Source organism: Embiotoca jacksoni, unplaced genomic scaffold, assembly GCF_022577435.1.
Source record: "Embiotoca jacksoni isolate LCO1_2020_lvr unplaced genomic scaffold, fEmbJac1.0.p SCAF_39, whole genome shotgun sequence".
NCBI classification, from domain to species: Eukaryota; Metazoa; Chordata; class Actinopteri; family Embiotocidae; genus Embiotoca; species Embiotoca jacksoni.
The window spans coordinates 1,796,480-1,807,653 of NW_027185391.1; positions in this window are offsets into that span (position 1 = coordinate 1,796,480).

Genomic DNA, 11,174 nt, shown 5'->3' on the forward strand with positions numbered 1-11,174 from the left:
TGTCTGTCCCACCTACAGAATCACTGCAGATTGTCTCTCACACTACTTCATAATACCTCCATGTGTGTGTGTGTGTGTGTGTGTGTGTGTGTGTGTGTGTGTGTGTGTGTGTGTGTGTGTGTGTGTGTGTGTGTGTGTGTGTGTTGTGTTCCTGCTGCTGCTCTGAGCTGCATGTCTGCCTCGGACCCTCGAGGGTGTCGCCCAGCTCTCGACTGCAGACACTGAGTGCTACTTAATGTACGGCTGCAACTACAGCTGATGGAAAACCGCTATTAATTCAGCTTTGAACACATTTATTTATTAAAATGCCCTTTTTGTTACACCAGTGTCGAAGCACTGCATTGCTTCGACACGTTCTGACTACAGTTTGTCTTAGATCCTGTTTCAGCTGCTGTATTTCAGACGGACTTTAACTTCTCTTCACTCGCCGATAACTTTCCAATGTTCTCCATTACATCGACCACAATGTTGTAGGGCAAAAACGACTGCAAGTGTACCAGTGTGAGAGCGCCTCCGTGCCCTGGAAGCCCAGTTCACTCCTCAGGTCAGCACACTGGGGATGTGGGCCTGTAAACAGGGCGGACACACTCTTAGCCATGAAAGGGGAGAGGCGGCGTCCAGTGTAAACTGCTGGAGACATTTGTGAAAGCTAATAAAGATAAACGCTGACAGAGAAACTACCACAGAGGCTTTTTTTACAGTGTGAATGTGGACCTTACACTGGTCCTGTTCAACTGAGGAGCCAGAACCCTGTTTCTCTTTCTGTCACTCTGGACATCCAATCTGAAAACTATTCAGGACACGGATTTCCACACACGCTACGGCATACTGATAGATGCCAACACCATATAAAAGTCAATTAAAAAAAAACGAAGTCCTGGCATCACCGTGTTCTCTTTTCAGCACGCATGGCCGGGTTCTATTTAAATGTGTAAAATCCTGAACGGGGTCTGGTTTGTTTCTGCTGTTTGTACGGGAAGAAATGTTTGCTTTAAATGAATCTGCTTATAAAACAGGGCACTTGAAGAAGAAGCGATGCCTGTGCAGCAGTAACATACAGTGTTCCAACATTTCAAACCTGGAAAAATCCACAGGATAAATGTCCACATTAAAAAGGGAATTTAAAGACAGAACAGTTGCTCGTGATATTGTGAAGCTGCACTCTTGTTTCCTATGCAGGTAGTGACGGTCACGTGGTGCAGCACCATCAGCATGCATGATATTCTGCAACAACCACATTATTCAAATGTCTTTCAGAGCTCTGCAGAAAGTAGAGCGAGATCTTTAAATAACAAAATGCTAAAAGGCTGAGAGGCCCCAGAAAAATATGTAAGTTGTGTTGTTTATAAGACGTGAGGCATGTTAACTGTCTGAGACACATGTAGGCTAATAAATTTCAATCTGCCGCCATTTTGTGTCTGCAGCTGTGACACATAAAGGCCTGGTTATCTGCACTGAAGACTTTTAGGTCTAAATATAAAAGAATTTAGAAGAGGAATTTCTAAATAAAGCACAATTTAAAAAAAAATCTTTGACCAGCTCTGATCAGCTGCACAGTGACAATAAACCTCGCTGAAAATCAGCCTTTAAAATATAAAACTCAAATATGTCAAAGCAATAAATTAAAGCAACTGCCTGGCATTTAATCAAACAACATCAAAAACTTTTTCTCAGGAAAAAAAAAGCAATTAGCACTTCCTCAGAAACTCAAACATTTCCCACAATGGAGGGTTTCCTTCCTGCTCCACAGAGGAAACTACCCTGTGTCTTACTACAACCTCAGGGTAACTCAAAAACATGAAGAGCCGTCAAACACCATCAGCCATATTTAAGATATAGTTTAAGGGTAAAACAGCAATTTTAAATTATATTCAAAATAGCCTCGTCATTATTTTTTATTTTTTTAACATTCAAATAATATCTGTAAACTTCAACGTTTCAGCAGTAAAATTCAATTAAAAAAAATCAATTATTTATATCATTTCTAAAGTAACCTAATTATTGTTATTGTTAATAATAATACTACTAATAAAAAAGGGCCTATTTTGGACAACATAAATAGGCTATTATGTCACTACGAAACAACAAAAACGCAATAAATGAAGGAACAATAATAATAATAATAATAATAATAATAATAATAATAATAAAAAACAATAATCAATGCAGGCTACATAAAAGCATGCAGCCTGTTTCCCTCCTGCTCCATCTGTCCCTCCACCGGCTCCATCTATCTGTTCAGTCCAATGACCGCAGCTGGTTCCAGAGGTTCTGCGGGTTCCCCAGCTCTCCTCTCCTCCAACAGTCAGCAGCAGATCGTCAATTTACACTGCAGCTAATCAGCAGCGAGGACGCGTCTCTACTGTACCTCATGCAGTCAGCTATCATCTGCTTAAATCCATCCCCGCACACCGCAGCTCAGTCTCCGGCCTGCAAACAGCGGGGTGTTTCCGTTCCCACGGAGGCTTCACGTGCGGTAAGAAAAGTGCCCGTTCTCACGCAGGACTCTGGCGGCTGCAGCGGCGGCGGCTGTCCGCTGGGAAGTGTCAGGGTGTCGGTCGGTTCGGCTGCCTTAGTGCCTTTCAGCTTCTCCTGCGACGAGCTGCATTCTGCGCCTGTGCAGTGCGCTCTCTGAGCTCTGAGGGGGAACTCAGCGGGGTGTTTTCTTGGAATCACACACACACGAGCGCGCGCGCACACGCACACGCACGTACACACACACACACACAGTTGTTCAGCCCCCTTGACGTGTGAAAGCAGCAGGGAGAGAGTGATCTGTCTCCCCTGCCTCGCTCATCGGGCTGGCCCTGAAGCTGCCGCGGGGAAGAGGTGCCTCCCAGGCGGACGGTGGCTCCTCTGAGCCTCGGTGTTCTGCACCAACCTCTCACTGCACGTTCACACTCCCAACACCACTAACCACACTCTGGATATTCTCAGCCCTGCGTCACCACGCACTGTGCATGTTTTCATTGCATCTTCCTTTTTGAACTTGTTTGGTAATTGGATGGTTAATTTCTGCAGGCCCACATGAAGCAGTCAATATGAACCGTCTCCACAGACTTCAGGTCAACAGGCCGGACTGCACTCACCCGAACTGATGCGGACTGCTCGCGGTTTAGAAGTTACACGGGCTATCACGCAAAAGCAAGTACAGCAACCAATAATTCATTCACAATCATTAATATAGTACTTTCGTTGAAGAAAACAAACTCAGGGAATAATGATTTCCATCCGTGATAATTCACCTCAGGAACTAGCCTTCCCCAAAAACCCCGTTCACCACCAAAGGAAATATTTGACTTCCAACAACTTCAGGCGGTGAAATAACACCAGTTAACATTGAAATATTAAACGAAATCATTTTTCAAACCTCAAAAACACAGAAATTCCTGCACATAAATATTCGATTATATAATTGTGCAATGGCCGATATATTTACATGAAATTTTACTTTATAAATACAGTGATGTACCTCAGTAAATGATGTAATGCCGTTGACCTGCATTGCGAACAAATCCCCGTCGTTTATTTAATAGTATGAAGGCAGGGCCCCGCGGATGAACAGCTTTATAGACATTTTAATGAAGGCTACTTTCACGGTTCACTGTTGATTTGGCACAGCAGAAATTGTTATTCAGATATAAGCAACAACATGATGTGGGCCAGTGGTCCAAACCATCCGGGCCCAGAATCCTGGATCAGGCGGTTTGTTGCGTTTTAAACTATTTGTTTTGCTCAGTTGTTCGACTCCGAGTCTCGTTGATCCTAAACGAGGGCTTTAGGAGAAGGTAATTACCTTTAAACCAGTGATCATAACTATCAAGATCATGTTCAGACTTATAGAAAATGAATTCATATTAAGTTAGAGGTTGCTCCCCCCCCAAAAAAAATTAAATACAAATAATTAATAAAAAATAAATACATAAAAAGAAAAAAAGAAACACGCAGTGAACGCGCATTTTTAGATCCTTCAATGATCTTTCCAGCCTCATAAATGTAAAAAAAAAAAAAAACCCGCTTGAAAATGAGACTGAAGAGTAGCAGGTAGTGTTGTGCCACATGGCCTTGGCGTGCTGGGAGTGTGTGCAGTAATAACCAGCAGCAGCAGCAGCAGCAGCAGCAGCAGCCTCCCGGCGGTGGATGACTGACGCGGAGGCCGCTGGACTCGCAGGTGAAATATATGCTTGTGGTTTTGCAGTAAATGAAGCGTGAGTCTGCAGCGCGTCTATAAATCAGGTGCCAGCGTGACTTACATATCTGCTTGGTGACATGAGCGAATGAACGGCCACCGTTTGTCATTGGGCCGTGTGTGTGTGTGTGTGTGTGTGTGTGTGTGTGTGTGTGTGTGTGTGTGTGTGTGTGTGTGTGTGTGTGTTTGCGGCTCTGCTCCGCTGCCTTTCCAAGCAGCCTGATAGCGCTGTTGACAGACACTCAACTCCGACTTTCTCCAACTGCTGAAAAGTGGAGAGTGAGCCGCCGCTGGCTGCTTCATTCTCCAACCTCAGACTATTAACTGCACACATTCTCACCCCGCTTCACTTCCACTCTAAACATCACCTCCTCTGCTTCATTTAATCCCACACAAACTCATTCTTATTTCATTATTTGGATATTTTTCACCTTATACTTTTAATGTGCTGGCTGATTGAGCTGTTAGCTGCGCAGGAACGCCTGAGGAGTGTCTGGCTGAGCACACTGATGTCTGTTCACACAGCAGAAACTCTGCACAAGCCGCCATCATGATGTGGCTGCATTTATCTCAGTAAACGCCCTTATTCCGTCAGAGCCAATTAGAGAGTCACTCCAATAACCCAGAAAGCAATTATTCTAAAGTGTGAGTCTGTTCAGAGCCTGTAGACTGTGCTTCTAACAGCATCAGAGGATGTGGCAGATCAGGAGATAAAAGCAAGTGCAAATATTTACATGCATGATCATGTGTGCAGCATGCTCAGAAGGCCAAAGCCTGTGAGGGATATAATGAAGGTAAGAAACCTGCAGAGGGGACTGTGTGTTTGTTTTGTGGTTTCATGCCCAAATTTACCCCAAATAACCAGTAATAGGTCAACTGTTCATTTTGACAGATTTTAGCTTGGTAGAAATGCACCAGACTGCATTACAAAAATTCAAGTTTTAATATCAGTTTATTATTAAAAAAAATTAAAAATTAAAAAAAATCTTCTAGTTCAGCCATTGTTGCATGTTTTTGCAGAGTGTGTGTTCTTACCTGCAGCCCTGCTCCCTGCTCAGCTGACCTGTGTGCTCTCCACCGGGGGAACGGAGGTCCTCACTGTGCCAGACTCCTGAAGCACCTCTGCAAGTCTCTGCTGCAATCACAAAAAGTTTGATTGTTTTTTTTCACAGCAGCAGAATTGAGCTGAGTTCTTTTGGAGAGGAATTGAACCTCCACACACTCCCACCGTCACGTGGTCGCAGCAGTGGGAGGTTTCAGCTGCAGTCAGTGTTGGACTGGGAAATATGACTTCCATTTGGTGATCGCTGGAACAAAGACAAACACCAGTGTTCAACTTTCTCTGAGGGCTTTTGAAATGTTCTTTATTATTTCACCTTAGAATATTAAGTACAACATTATCATGTGCTCAGACAACTAAACAGTAACTAAAATGAACTCTTCATAAGTGTATCCTGCACTGAATCCTAAATGGCATTATATTATATATTAAATATTACATCCTATATTTATGTGTATTGAGTTATAAATTAATAATTTGGCCTGTGTACCACAGAGTGTCATAAATGATAGATTTTAAACAGTTGATAGTCTGCTGTTTTCATCAAAATGTTCCTATAACAAAAACTATACAACTTTCCAAGAGAAACTTCCCTCTGTGGAGTCTCCTATTTACACTTAATAACTGATTTAAGAACGTATCCCTCCTTTCAAAAATGAAGTAAAGCTGGGGTGTTTTTAGGGGTTTTTTTAGCTCAGAAAAACGTGATGTTTGTTCCCGCGGGTGCTCGGCTGTCTGTTTTTCTGGTTCTGTGTAATTTTTAGGCGACAGTGTTGTAGGAAATACCCCCCCCAAAATATTTTAGCTACATGTTCTTGACATAAATAAATACAAGTCAGTACAAGAAGTCAATGTGCACGATGCATTTATTAATATATGTTTAATTATGAAATATTGGAGTTTGACTACAGTGTGAAATCTCTCAAACATTTGCTCTGAGTTTAATGTCACATTTCAGCCCACTTTATGAAACTGTGTATAATTGCCTTATTTTACTCTTCAGTGTTCCTGCAAATATTGTAGTTGGAGAGTTATTCAGCAGCTCATTACGCTGCTTCATGGAGTATTTTCAGACTGTGAATACCACACATAAACCACACACAGTGACGAGTCCATTTACAGTTGCTGGTGCTCCTTCCAGCTGCATGTCTGCAGCTGCACACTCAGTGTTAGCGTAGCTGCTACGGGTGTTGTGATGGGGTGGGGGGTGGGGGGTTTAGAGAGTCTGACCTCTCCTCTCCCTGGTGAAACCTTTTCTTGTGTAACTGGCAGGCGGTGGGGGAGTGGGTGGTGGGGTGTTGTTTCTTCTGCATGCAGTCAAAATGGCGGCAGCTGAGGCTCCTTTCTTGTTAGCTATACAGAACCCCCCCCCCACACACACACACACACACACACACACACACACACACCACCCTCCTGCTCACACTCATACGAACCCTAACCCTAATTTAGAATCACTCAGTGGTCGTTTTCACTCCTCCTGGCCAACGCTGAGCTGCAGAGTGTCTCAGACCAGGTGGATATTCGTGTCTCGGCTGGATTGTTCTTCATGGCCGACCTCCAGCACGACGCACACATCAGGTTGGAGTTCTTCTGAACATCCCGGCTGATTGTGCCGTTCGTCCCAGCCTTCGTCTGGTTGGTTTGAAAGTGTTGCTGCCGACATTTGGCATACAATCACCCTATAATCTGTTTTCCTGTGTTTCGTCTATAAGAAGCAATTAAAATCGGGTCAAAGGAACATCTGAAATGTGTTGAAAATCATCAAAGAAACTGTGCAGCTCCTCTCTGCTCCACACAGCGTTTTACCATCTTCAGCTGATTGTTTTACTTTTACAACCTGACTGTTTGTATGTTTTTCTCACAAGGCAGAGACCAAAGCAGAGCTAGAAGAAGTGGGAGTGTTAAAATTACATTTTTAATGTGTTAAAGTTGTGTTTGCTGGTTGTTCTTCCGACTCTAAGCAGCAAAAAAAAAAAGAGTACTTTATGCCTGTCAAATTCTTTGTTCTTCTGTGACAACAGCAGTCATTGTTCCAAAAACAGCTCCTTGATTTCACACAGCGGTTTACGAGTGTGTCCAGACCCAAACTCGCTGATCTGGTCGATTTTCTCATCTGAAACGACGACTACTTAATTTAGTTGGTTGAAAAACACTTATTGCAACTAATTTGTTTTACAATGTCAAGGAAGGTTTTTTTTAATAATAAATAATAATAATAATAATAAATACCTGATGGATAGTACACAATTAATATAAAATACTTAAAGGCCTAAAACTGGCTAAAACACTGACACCTCATTGGTAGGTAATGTTCATGACAGTGATTGGTCAACACAGCAGCTATATCATATTTACTATACATACTAATGTGGACCGAACAGTTAGGATAAACAACACGCTGATTATCCTGCTATTTAAAAGTCAGATACAATGATACTGGTTAACTATTTATTAAAAAAAAAAAAAAAGGGTTTCATGCGTAAATACTTGATCATTTATAGATTTTAGCTGCGATATTTCTATAATATGATAAAAATGATGTAGTCACCAATTAATTAATTTCTATGTGTATCCTTTTTTCTGAAAAAATGTCTTCCATTATATAACTACGTTGAGACTATTGGAAGATTCAATTCATAAAAAACCCCAACATAATTACAACACACACTGTGGTTCAGGCAGACTTCACATTTCAGTTTTTGATGACACTTCTATAAAGATATTTTACTCATTAACATTTTCAGTCATATTATTGACAAAATTAATAGAGAAAGGACTTCAAGATGTATGTTTCTACAAGAGAGAAGAAGAATACAAATTTGACCCTAATCTCATAGAAATGTTTAAAACATTGGATGAAGATCAGACGATAAATTCACATAAACATTTACATTTTCAGACGTAGTAGAACAACATGACTTTATATACTTTACATTCAGGAACGCATTACGCAGCAACACGGAGGGAAACATGGCTGATAAATCTTTAACTGAAATGTACAGCATGTGTTCCTCATATACACACATATACTGTCTTTTGACAGTCGGTTAATGTAAAATTAAGAGAAGGATCATTGTGATGTATGGAATTGAAAACCTTGTAAGATAACTCGCCACCTGTGACGTGTTATTCTGAATGTATTCTGACCAGCCGATCTGGAGATGCAGTGCATATATATGTGTTCAGGGTCTCTGGAGGAAAACAGTGGGGAAAAAAGAGAATTGTTCTTGTATTGCATTGTAGAGCTAGTTAATACTCGTATTATAAGAAATGATAAAGACAAAATTTAAAATAACATTGTTAACAAATGGCCAGTTGGTGCAGATTTGATAACATTATGAGTTTTATCTTTTTACCGACTCTTTATTTGCGTGAGCAGACCAGTTAGCAACTTTCCTGTAAGGTCGCCTTACTAGCTTTCTCCTCTGAGAAGTGAGAAGGTGAGATGACGTGCTGACAGGCGAGCTATAATTTAATTCATATTCATATGAAGAATTCCCATCTGTTTTGGGCTAAAACACAGTGATGTGATGGCTGAAAGCTCGGGAAAAGCCAGTAAGTGGCGTGTGTGTTGGTTCTAACTCAGAGATTAAAGGGTGATTCTGTTCAATGGAAAAAAGTCCTCCACTTACACACAAACAATTCCCCCCTAAAAAGAACAGTTGTTTTTATTTCTTGTTGATATATTTTTTCTGTATGAAGCTCAGCTTCCTGCGACGTGTTGTTGTGTTGTTTTGAACATGTCACAGAGGACGTCTTCTTTATGTGGAGGGATCAGGCCGTGCGGTCACATCACATCCAGCCCTAAATCCTCCGTGGTTAATTAATGGAAGAGAGGCGGTTTGGGTTTCCGTGAAGGCCTTTAAATTTAGTCACAAACATTGGTTTGACACATCGGGCAGTTGGCAGGGAGTTTCCCCCGCTTCTTAAATGTAAGCATCTATGCCTCAAGTGGTAGAAATGTGAAATTTACTGGCTAAAATCCATCATATAGAGATAATATATAGAGAATTATAGTTTCTTTCCCTGAGAACTTGTTAAAATTATTTACAGTTGACACATGAACATATTTTGTTCTTCATTTGTACCCTGTGATGTCTCAGTTTGTAGGACAAGTATCTACTAAGAACAGTTAAACTCTTTGGTAACAGTTAACCTACAGTTACAGTCATACGCAGCTCCATCATGACGGAGAACGAGCCCACTCTGTGTCAACGTCCTCCCGCTTCCCATCAAGCAGCAGCAACAAACGTCTGAACTGTGAAACACTGCGAGCATGTGTGACGTGATGGAGCTGCTGCGGAGGTCACCACACACCTCCATCACTACGCACCCTTCCTCTGTATTCGCTCTGACAGTTCAAATGCAGTAACTTATTATTTATTCTACATATTTACAACTGCAACATTGTTAGAGATACTTTTTGGAAATAGTCAGCGGCAGTGATTTGGACATGACTTCTCAAATTACAAGGAATCACAACATTTGTCTAATAAAGAGAAGTGTGAAATGTCAGGTTCTCTAATATGATTTGTAATAATTAAACTTGCATTTTGTTTTACTGTCTAAATTTTGAGCAATAATTGTTAATTATTTGTTATGCATCATCTTTCATGATTTGTATTCAGTGTTATGTCTTTGTGCAGGAAGATTTTACATGAGAGTTTTTCTTCACATCATGATCACACCATTAACACTCATGTTAGGAGATGAAATTTACAGAAAATATAACTGAAAAGTAAACGTAATGTAAACATTTTTACAAGATTTCAAGTTTATTTGATGTAATTTCTTGGCAGGGTGGAATTTCTCAGGTAAGTATGGGCTTTGGTATTTACTCTGCTCACAGTGGCAGAAAAACGGTCTCATCAAATGTGTTCTGCGATAGGCTCCGCCCTCCAGGAACCCTGCACACACTTCCTGGAAATAAGTCAACGGATGGAGGGACATTTGGTAACTGTGTGCAGTTTGTTTGGATGTGCTCAGATGTGTACAATATGTAATGAAACTAGTATTAGCAGCCTCGTGCTCGTACAACTGATCTCTACAAATAAGGTGATGCGATGAGTAACACAGTGCTGCTATGAGGCTGATCATCGTTTGCAGCACTTTACGCCAACAAAAGGCTCAACACAAGATTTTTGTGGTGTTTTGAAGCTAATATTGAATGTAAATGTTTTTTAAATGAATAAAGCGAAAATGTGACGCTGAGTGTCTGAAAGCAGACAGCAGAGCTACAGCTCCTGTTTATGTGGCCTCCTTCTCTGCTCCGCCTCATAAGCTCTGGTGTCTCAGTGCTCGTATTTAAACAGTGTCATGCCCTTTGTTTTTCAGAAGTAAGCCTCTGGACTCTTTGAAGTGGGCGCCATGTTTGCACTGTGACCATTTAATACGGAGCGCAGCTTGATGATATTAGTGTCAGGGTCAATTGCTGATTTCAGTTGGTTTTAGAGGCTGCCTGGCCGGCGGTATGTAGGCATCATGTGCTGCTCGGTTCAAGATCTGGTCAAACCCATAGTCTTAGTTACACTCACGTACACACTGCAGCTCCTCCAGTTCCTCTGATCCCCGACCATGTGACAGGGCAGACATGGGACCTGGTTATCCTGCAGACTTCACAGGCCTGAGTCCAGCGCAGTGGAAGTTGTTGCTCAGACCTCCCATGATGGAGCCTCTGAAATCCCTCATTGCCTTCTTCCTCCTCTCCACATCATCAGTACACCGGAGCCGGTCGGTGCTGTAGCTGCTCTTCAGGGAAGAAATGTCTTTGCCATGTGCACTGAATGAGTAAGTGATACATGTGGACTTTCCCCGCTGCCTTTTATGTGGGTGTCTGAGAGCAGATGTAGATCAGAGATGGCCGACTCTCACTTATTAAACCAACGACTTCCACCATGAGGGAATGGAACCTCAAGTGAATTG